Source organism: Cupressus sempervirens, chromosome 5, assembly GCF_028749045.1.
Source record: "Cupressus sempervirens isolate cs-2001-9-10 chromosome 5, ASM2874904v1, whole genome shotgun sequence".
NCBI lineage: Eukaryota > Viridiplantae > Streptophyta > Pinopsida > Cupressales > Cupressaceae > Cupressus > Cupressus sempervirens.
Window position 1 is genome coordinate 178,151,094 of NC_143122.1, and position 10,698 is coordinate 178,161,791.

Here is a 10,698-nt window from a genome sequence, read left to right on the forward strand (position 1 = left end):
TACCTGGTTAGCTCCCCTTGCACTAGCTTGCCCAGATCTACATTCTACAGCAACTAATCATCATAAGCTTCACTTAAGGCATCATTCTATACATCATAACCTTAATTTTTCATCTCCCAACCCATCCTAACATCAACCCTAGCATCTTGGCTTCCTGGCATGTCAGTTTGGTAACCATACCCCTCAGAATCAACAAGCATTCTTCCTAGCTTACCAACTACGCCCAGAAACTACCAACTGAGCACAAACTGGATCCAAGTGTATCAATGACATATTTGGTACTATTAGGGTGCACTTGGAACTATTAGGGTGAACTTGGGTACCTACATGACCATTTTGGGCCTCTGAAATGCACTTTAGGACCCCAAAACTGCATCTAGGAGCCTCTAGACCTCCCTGTTCTGCACTTGACCCAAAATCGTATCTTGCACCCAAAATCCCCTTTTACATCATAGGCATTGTCCATATCACATATCCACTCAGCATCACCACCATTTCAAGTCCTCTAAACATCATTTTGAACCCCCAAAACTTTTGAATTTAGTCAAAAATCTAAACAAAGTATGAGTCTTAGAGTATCTCCTAGTGTTGACGGATAATGGATCTTGAATAGTCTTTTTATCTTTTCTTATCATTTTCTTTGGTCAAAATCTGTCTATGTCTTGATAGATTTGACCTTTTCATCTTTTATCAATTTGATCTTTTCATCTTTTTGTCACTTTTTGGTCAAGATCCAAAGTCCTTTATCACAAGTTTAAACTCCTAGGAAAAATACTTTCAAAAGGTTTTACCTAAGTTAAAAAATTTCCATATACCCTTGTCATAGAATAATCATATCCCTAGCATCCCCAAACATCATTTTGACTTACCCTAGTGGTATATCCCCTTCATATTGCATTGATCAAAATCCTTAGCATCATTTTCACTACCAAACCCTATCAAATTGTCCATCAACCAAATTACCTTCTTGAGCATTTACCCTCATTTTGCATGTCCCAAACATCATTATGAACCCTAGAACATCATCCTTTACATGATATACATTGTGTACATCAACCTTTAGTACCTTTAACAAGACCAAAACATAACCCTAGTTGTCATTTTGCATACTTTAGAGTCATTTTCATTCCCTCTAGTCAAACCTCAAAACATCACCTTGCATTTGCATTTGCATAACATCCCTAGGACATTTGCAGTCTGCATATCAAAACCATAATTCATCCAGTATTTCCTCACATTGCATAACATTCCTAAAAAATTAAAAATTCCCAAAAAAACTCATATCTTGCATACTCACCACTCTTTGCACTCTTACGTATCATGCCAGCACTTACTAGGAGACAAGCAGCTCAAAGACTAGAGGAACTCTATCAACCTTTGTTTTTTGAGGCACATGCACAACCAAAACCTCATCCAAGATAAAGAAAGAGCAAGAAAATCCAACAGATCTTTTGATGAAGACCAAATCAAGGCATCACAAGCATTACTATCAGACCCTTTGAATCTGTATCCGCAAGATCCTCATAATCAAGCTATGGCAGAACAAACCTTGAACAATGCACCTACCATGAGATTTCCTCCAAAAACTTCCCCCACACCTGGGATGGTTCAATGGAGTCCTGAATTTGAACCTATATTTGTGCCAATGCCACCAGGAGAAGGAAGTGTACCAACCTCACCTGAAGATGAACAATCACATTCATTTGAATTCAGCCAACCTAACACTTCAAACATACAACAAGGTATTGTACACCTAAGTGATGAATCCACCACTAATTATGGCATCACTAATGAAGAAATGGCTAGGGCATGTCAAGAAAAAAGTTTTTGCAAGAACTTCAAACATTTTGCAGCTCAAGAAATTGTCAAATTTAATCCAAACTTGGAAGGTCTTAGGTCCAAAAATCAAACCAACACAACAATTGAAAACATCCAACTCATTATAATTTGGACTTAGAAAAGGGAAAAAAACCTTTGGAGTTTTCAAACACAATAATGGTACCTATAAGATCCCATCAAGAACCAATAATTGAAATCCTCCAAGGTACATTTGAACACATCAATGTCAACCCCTTGTTTGATGAAATACCACCAATCCCTAAATACCCCAAAAGGACATTAAGACTTGATTTTAGTCACATGATGCAACAACAAGATGCACCTAAAGGGACTTGTGCTCTAGGGGTGCCATACATACCTTCTTTGGAGGCAAATCAACAAAGTACACCTTTGCTCCTAACTTTACCAAGTGTTATGGCATCAAATGCTATGGAGCCTGTCATTAATACAACATGTGAAACATCAAGTACAACCATCCCTATGGATGCACAAAGGAAAATTCTTATTGAAATTACACCCATTCCTAATAGAAATGTATCTCATAGTCAAGTCAATATGATGTCGCAAGTAGGAACATCTAAAACACAAAGGTACCAAAATAACAATACAAACATGACGTTCAATTCTCAAGGACTTAGTCAACCCCCACGACAGCAACAACCTACAATGGTACAAGGGCTCAACACTTCCAAGGCACAACCAAGTCTACATATGCTTGACACACATCCCACATATCAACAAAAACATCAAACACAATGAAAACAACCACAAGTGGGGCAAACATCCAACATTCCTAACACACAATCCCATGTAGACCCACTTGACTTACACACAATTTATCAACAAAAATTTCAGCAAAAATTCCAACAACAACAAATGATGTTTGCTAAACAACAAGAGAAACTTAAGCAACAGTTGGAATACCAAAGGTGCCTTGAGCAACAGATCGCATACCAGAAACATTTGTTACAACAAAAACATGTGCCACAACAACCTCAACAAATACCTCTACAACAACCAGCATGCACATGGTCTCACATATAACCAATAGAGGTATCCCAACAACAACCACAACACATGGCACAACAACAACACATGGTACAACAATCGCAGTCAATCCCACAACAAGTGCCACATCAAATACCACAACAAGTACCCCAACAACAAGGACCTTTCTATCTTCGAGGTGCCAACATACCTCCACCACCTAGAGACACTTCATCAGACTCATCAGACACAAAAATGTCAGAACCAAGTAGACATAGTTCTCAGAACAGAAAATGGTCTACTCACAGACACAAAAGACTTGAAGGAAAGACCATCATGCAAAATCCCAATGAAGAACTATTACAACAATTCAAACAACTTTCCAAACAAGTCGAGGCATTGGGAGTCCAAAAGAAATAGGATCTATATACGGAAAGGGACCTACATCCTAACCCATTCAATAAAAGTCTGTATATGCCTCCATTCCCAAAACACTTTGAAGCTCCAAGGTTTGAAAAATACAGAGGAAAAGGCAACCCTATTGACCACATTAGAGACTTTTGTGCTTCATGTACTAAACTCAGTGATGAACCCACTTACCTTATGAGATTTTTCCCTCGTTCTCTCGGTGGGCCCACACTTGAATGGTACTCCAAACTTCTTGGTAATATCAATTCTTGGTCAGAACTAGTAGAAAAGTTTATCTCCCACTTTGCCTTTAACATTACAAATGAGGTGACACTTTTTGATTTGTGCTCAACTAAATAGAAGATAGGAGAATCATTCATTACATTCTTATTGTGTTGGAGAAGCTTAGTTAGTCAATGCTCACTAGAAATTCTTGAAGAACAATAAGTAAACTTGTGCATTGAAAACTTAGTCTTGGACTTAATATATGAACTCAAAATCAAGAGTCCAAGCACTATTTCTAAACTAATGAAAAAAGGGTTTAGTATTGAAGATGCTCTTATCTGTAAAGGAATCCTCGAGATAAACAAAGAAAACACAAACACCAACTCATCTAATGAAAAGGAAAATTTTTTCTCCAAAAACAAGAATGTGACTAATGATGGCATTGTGGATGCTCGAATGATTAGCACAACACAACCTCAATTGACTTTGAAAGGTGTAAACCATACAAATTCAAAAACCTCTAATCAAACATCAGCTGCACAACAAAAAATTGAGACTCCCACACAAAATAAACCTCAAAGACATCCTAGAACCAAAGATAGGAAATTCACACCATTGGGAATACCACTTGAGACTGCATTACAATAGTTGTTGAGTAATAACTTCCTGCAATTACCCCCAATCAAAGATGAACCATTGACTAAAGCTAATTGGTGGGATGACAAAAAGTATTGTGATTACCATCACACCAAAGGACACAAAACTTCATCATGCTTCCAACTGAAACATGCAATACAAGACCTTGTTGATGATGGTGTCATCACAGTTGATCCATCACTATTAGCATCCAACTTGATCATACTATTTTCAAAGATCCTTTGGGTAATCATGACGAAGAGAAACCCTCAAGTTCAAACTCAAACTCACAAGGTAATGTGAATTACACATGCACCGGCTATGACTACACCATCAATTACTTTAATGAGTCTAACTTTCGCATATCCACATTCACATTGAAGGCTGAAGACCCTCACTGTGCTATCACTACATGTCGTAGCAAGATCACCCTACCTGGAGCCCCATCTAAACCTACTGCTTCTACTAGACCTGCACCCCCAAGTAGACCTATTGCTCCTACTTCATCTAATTATAGCCTTGTTGAACAACTCAAAAAAACCCTTGCACAAATATCCATTTTGGACCTACTGCGTGCATCTCCCCAACACTAGAAGATCTTGGAGCAAGCCCTTAAAGATTCAGTAGTCCTAGATAACATTGATGTTTCCCAATTCCAAGCCATGGTTGGGAACCTATCCGCATCACAACATATCACTTTTTCACCTCGAGATATTCCTAACGACAAACCTAACCATAATGATCCCCTTTATCTCGAAGTCTTCATCCATAATGCCAAAGTAAGACGTGTCTTAATAGATGGAGGAGTAGGACTGAACATCTATACTCTTAAGGTTGTGAATAGTTTGGGTTATTCTAAAGATGATGTGGATCCCTCTTGAAGGATCACAATAAAAGCTTATGATGATGGTGAACGCTTCTCCAAGGGCATCATCACATTACCTGTCAGAGTTGGTCCAGTTATTGAAGATACATTATTCCATGTCCTAGATATAGAAATGAATTCCAACATGATACTAGGATGCCCTTGGCTTCATGCTATGAAAGCAGTCCCTTCTACATATCATCAATGTCTGAATTTTTCCTATCACAACATAGAGGTTACCATCCCTGGTGATCTAGATCCTTTCCAGTTTTGTGCTAATCTAAGAGATGCTACTGCATTCCAAATCCCAACAAATAATGAATCACAACCCACACCTCCCTCTAAGTATGTGGATGCTGATATACTACTTAGTAATGCCAAGGAAAAGATGAAGGTTGAAGAAAATGGGTGTGGAGAGTACTTTATGTCTCAAGTCTCTCACATTAGGGAGTCACCACTTTCTCCCATCAGTACAAAGAATGATACTTCTATCAATGAGAATACATCCATATGTATTGGGAAAGAAAAAGTAGAATGAGAATGCACTTTGATATCTCCTAGCAAGTATGGACTTGGGTTTACCATCATGTAGAAAAAAGGCTATGATGGCTATAGTGGTCTTGGATCTCAAAAACAAGGAATCATTGAACCTATCACTACAGAAGGACAACCTCCTAGTTTGGGGCTTGGATTTAAACCATTACGAATAGGTCCTCCTAGTACCACGGTACCTATGTGTAAGACTATGGATGTTTTGATCAATGAAAATGCATCTGAGGATATCCCACTTGAAACCAACAATCCCCTAGCCTCTGAGCATAACCCCAATGATCCAATTGAATCAGTTACCCATATATCTACCTTCAACCAAAGCCCATTCAACACTGATGATGACATCTCCTCAAGTTATTCTGAACCTTTGGATTGGGACCAATGTGGACCACCAATTTTTGATCGATTCAACAATGATGACACTCTTATAATAGAATTTGAAGGCATTATGACTGAAGATCATAAAGAAAAAGTTTCTCCTAAAGAGAACACATTGGCATACTTTGGGGAGCCTACTCCATTTTCTAGTTACAAAGAAAAAAGAGAAAAAGATAGCAAGCATAGGTCTCTTGGTGAAAATCAAAAGGCGCCATTAGACTATAAAAAATAAAAAGCTAAGCAGCTCCCAATGATACAAAATGAAAAATATGATGCCATGAATATCAGTGTTCCAGTGTTCAACATGCCACAAAGTCTTTTGGAGCTCTCTCAATCAGTGCTCATGCGGAAGGTCATTGATCTCAACGCTCCCAATCCTCCCTTATATCCCTTTGTTTATCCCCAAATCGAACTACCTACTTTGTCCAATAACCAAAATTATTCCTTTATCCAACAAGCCTTTGCATATGTAATCATCAGTGACATTCCACATGTCATTTCTATTGACCCAACTATCCTTAGATGCCTTGATTTGCAAGAGATAAACATTGTCTTACATATGGTACACGATGGTATCTCTCGAGGCCTTTCTAGTGGTTTGATTTTAGCTATAGACTTGGAACAAATCCTCCATAATTATGGTCAGTCATATATCCAGAGCTCATCAGCTAGTAGCACCAACAACATATAACTTCTCAAAATTTGTCAGTGACACACTTGATTCTATCTAAACGTCCTAAAAAAATACCAAGAAAATAGCAAAAAGTCATGAAAAAAAAAAAAGTGAAAAAAAGTCATGAAAAAATGGATGCCTTGATGAAAACCTAGCAAACAGGCATCTTGGCACAAAAATTTGAGTCAAGAGAAAAATTCTGTCCAAAAGTGAAAACTTGGCAAATAGGCACTTTGGGCAAGTACCATGGTGAAAACCTGGCAAATAGTCACCATGAGTAATCAGTTATTGCTCCTCCATCTATCAGGATTCCATCTGGTCTTTTCCCCCTCTATCATTCCTTGATCATACCCTTCATATTGCAAGACATCCTTGGTTCCTTATCATGGCTCACGAACTGGTTAATGTCCTTTGTTACCTTGCCTAAGCACCACCAGTCTACACACACACTCTGTCATTAGCCTTTGTACATAATTTGCATCTTGTCTGGGGGCATATTACCTACATGGTGCATAAGTTTGAATTTGAACTAGGGGCATAGCTCTAAGTGCTTTTTATCCATTGGATCTATCACATAATGGATTGGAGCTAACACTTGTATATGCTTATATGATCCTGAAAAAATCCCTAAAAATCAAAAAATGCTAGGAGAAAATCACTAAAAATCACATAATGTCCTGAAAAAATCCTAAACATTCAAATATGATCTTGAAAAAATCATTAAAAACCATAACATGTCCTGAAAAAAATCCCTAAAAATCATAAAATGTCCTGAAAAAAAAACCTAAAAATCATAAAATGTCCTGAAGAAACTAGTCACGTAAAAACATAAGATATCCCCAAAAAACCCTAAAAATCACAAAACCCATCAAAAATTTGCAATAAACCTTGTACATACTCACTATGGATAACCACCCCTTTTGCCTAAACACTTGAACTTTGCAAACTGAAAATCAAAGCACTACACTTCAATGCCAATCACAATATCTGAGCAATGTGAACCAACAATCAAACCAACCAGTCACTATGAACTTATCAACTGAATCCACAACCAGAACTATCACATCATCAACATGTCAAACATCATCTAAACACCTAAAACCCTAAAAAGAAAGTAATAATGGTCAAAGATAGCTATTGGCTCACACTATTTAGTGAGTGATTTATTTTTTGCTTTATTTTTCTTTGATCATGTTCCTATGCCACTCGATGATATAAAACTAATCTCTGAGGGTGGCTAGGATGGTTCATGGTCATCTTTTTCTATTTCTATTTGTTACAATGTACCTTTGAGAGTCTGGGGCATGTACATATGCCTTAGGAAGGACAAGGTCATTCTATGTTTGCATCGTGCTTGTTTATGCAAAAGGCTTGCATTTTCACTCTGGCCCTTTATGCCATGATGCGTTGCATTCCATTTTCCATATCAAAATAAAGCACCATTTGACATATAGTGCACTTTCTAGAAGCAAAACTCTTTCCATCATACAAACATCTCCTCATCTCATCTTTCTTCTTCATCTCATTCTCCATCACCATGATCATGTCTTCTAATTCACCAAATCATCTTCATCTTGCATTCTTGCATCATCCTACGCTTTCAATCACCTTTCTATCGCTTTCCACCTAGTTCAACCTTAGTCTAACATTTGTCTCATCATCTTTGACCAAATACGACCATTTTTGTTGATTTCCCTAATGTTATGACATCTTTCCATCATTTTGGGCATGCACGCATAGTTTCAGGTCATTCCGTTAGTTGCTATGGTTTTGTCTTCTTGTTGTTGATAAATTGACTTATCATATGCTTATCTTAGTCAATTTCTCAAGGGGGCACCCATATATATCATCCCTACTGGGACATGTTGTGGCTTTCTCATCAGTTATTATTTGATACAACGCTCTAAATCACATTGTATCAAAGAGGGGCAAAATGTAGACGCTCAAAAATGGTTTGCATCTACAACCTCGTCACTTCTTCATACTAATTTGTCCCATTTTCTCATTCTACTAACTTCGATCTTTTGGCCAGATTGACCATATTTTGTCATTTATATCCCCTTTCACATTAATTTCATATCAACTTAGAATCATATCAAATCAACTCGAAATCATATCATATCAACTCGAAATCATATCAAATCAACTCAGAATCATATCAAATCAACTTGGAATCATATCAAATCAAATCAAAATCACCCCAAATCAACTCAAAATCACTTGAAATCAGTCCTAATCAACCCAAAACATATCAAACATCTCAAATCAATCATCATTTATCCACTCCTAGGCATTGTTGTGGCTTTCAGTGCCTTGGAAACCTATCAACTTATCAATCTTATCAATCTGACCTTAGTACTGTCATGGCTCTCAGTGCTAGGTCAAAATATCATTCATGTCATTCAATATTTGATGTTGTTGAGGCTTTCAATGTCAGATCATGGCATCATCAACCATTTTAATAATATTGACAATGTCCGTCAGTGTTATTATGATCGAACCTTATCAATCAATTTCAATCCTATAGCATTTACAATGTCAGTTAAATGTTACATGTCAACCAATTCATGTCATTTCCCCTTGGCATATTATCTACTTTAATCAATCAATCTGATCATGGCTTTGATCTACTAGTCATCATCTTATTCCATATCCATAATCATTACATTTTCATCAAAGGATATGGTCGCATTCATTTAATCAATTTGGCCAATCATCTGCTAATTTTCTCTATAGGATTAAATAACCCATAATTTAATCCTATTCCTTCTAACTTTTCTTCCCAATTATCATCCTCAATTAATTAATTTAATTAATTAATTGATTCATTATCTGCAAACCATGGAAATTCTTAATTTTCTAAGTTCCATTTTTCATCATTAAATCCATTTTCTACTAATTCTTATTTTGTGGAATAAGAGGATTTTTAATTTAAATACTCCATAAAATATTGCGTCATCATGACACTTGGATGTGACACCTCGTGGATCCTCCTTTGACACTTGGCTGAGATTTTTCATAATCAAATATTATTACCTCTTACGCATGTCCCTATTTGGCTTATTCATGATAGATTCTTGGCTTTAAGTGGGTTGAGGAATCTTATGACGCATCATAGATTCTCTTCCAAATTTGATTTGCATGTGTCATAGAATCTTACAATTGGCATATTCTGTCATATGCGTCATAGGAATCTCTTGCTACATCGCATGTCTGTGGGTAAAAAATCCAATGCTCTCACCCTACATGAAAATTATAAAATGAACACTCTTTCTCTCATTTTGGGTCCTTGAGTCCTTGAATCGAAATGCTGAAGTTTTGAAAATCCAAATCTTTGAGTCTTTGAGTCTCTACTTCTTTGCATGTTGCATTCTCTCTCTCTCTCATAAAATCACACTTCAAGTATGCTAATGGCATTATCCACATCATAGACTTTTTCTTCAATTTTGTGTGCACTATAGGTCAATTGGAGCTACAATCATTTGGAGAAGAAAGAAGAACATGGGAGCTACAAACAGAAAAGAGAGTTTTTGATTATGTTTGCTTTCTTTTGATTAGTTTGGCTTTCATGGTAGACTAGTGCGTGCTAATATATGTTGATTGAGTTTGTAATTTGCTCATAGTGTGTTATGCTTTTAACCCATTTTTCTGGTCCTACAATGACCTTATTGAGTGTAATGCTCATCAACTCTAGATTTCTTTTTCCTATTCTTATTTATCTTTTAATTTATCTATGCATTTGAGTGCATGAGGAAAAAGACAAAACAAATTACCAAGGTACTTTGAAATTTTTTTTCTAATTCTCCTTTGTAGGATATTTCTCTTATTGTTAAAATAGTGAACAAGAAAGACTCATAATTAGACAACATAAAATAGTTATATCATTTTCCTTACTAATCCATTTATTCATAATTGGCCTCAAAGTTGTCTCATTATTTGTTAGTTCATTCTACACATCTATCAAATTTGACAATTGAAAATAAAATACAATCTAGCCTACATTGTCCACTAGATACATAATTGTATTTCTTAGCTTGTTTTCATATTGAACACCCAATCCACATGCATTGACCATAATTTAGTCTTCTCTTCTTCAAGCTCATCTATTGTTTACAATTGGGGTTCCTATGGGATA